Source organism: Galeopterus variegatus, unplaced genomic scaffold (genome assembly GCF_000696425.1).
Source record: "Galeopterus variegatus unplaced genomic scaffold, G_variegatus-3.0.2 Scaffold647, whole genome shotgun sequence".
NCBI classification, from domain to species: domain Eukaryota; kingdom Metazoa; phylum Chordata; class Mammalia; order Dermoptera; family Cynocephalidae; genus Galeopterus; species Galeopterus variegatus.
Window position 1 is genome coordinate 419618 of NW_007726758.1, and position 580 is coordinate 420197.

Consider the following 580-nt stretch of genomic DNA (forward strand, 5'->3'; position numbering starts at 1 on the left):
CTGGTGACTGAAACTTGGTGGCTGAGGCTGTGTGCCTCTCTCTCCTCCCTATGCTGCCGCCATGGACTTTTGTGCTCCATGGGGATCTAGTCAGTGTCCTGCTACACTCTTGTGCTGTCCCTTAGATGATCCTGTCAACATTTAGTTGCCTATTAGTTGTTCTGGTCCTTTTCTGTTGGAGGGACATGCACCTCTAATCAGTCATCTTGCCCCCATCAGACCAACATCTTATTAGTATTTGTGTATAAACCTGATCAATGTTTCCAAAAACAGCCACAGTCAAGACTAACTAAAACCACATCAAAACTATCCTGAACTTGGAAGTCTAGGCGGTAGGTTTTTGCTTTTAATGTTGAGTGAGCAGAGATGTCCGGTATTATGAACTTTCATTTCTGTTATGTAATATTTTGCTGAATTCTTAATAATTCCAGTTATTATTTTGCTTTCTTAGTTTCCTAGAAAATGTAAGCATAATAATGATGAGTTACTTTCTTTATATGTTTATTTTTTCCTCAATGAAGAAAACCATTATTGCTTTTATTGTAAGCTTACACATGGGAGCTTATTAAAAATTCAAGTG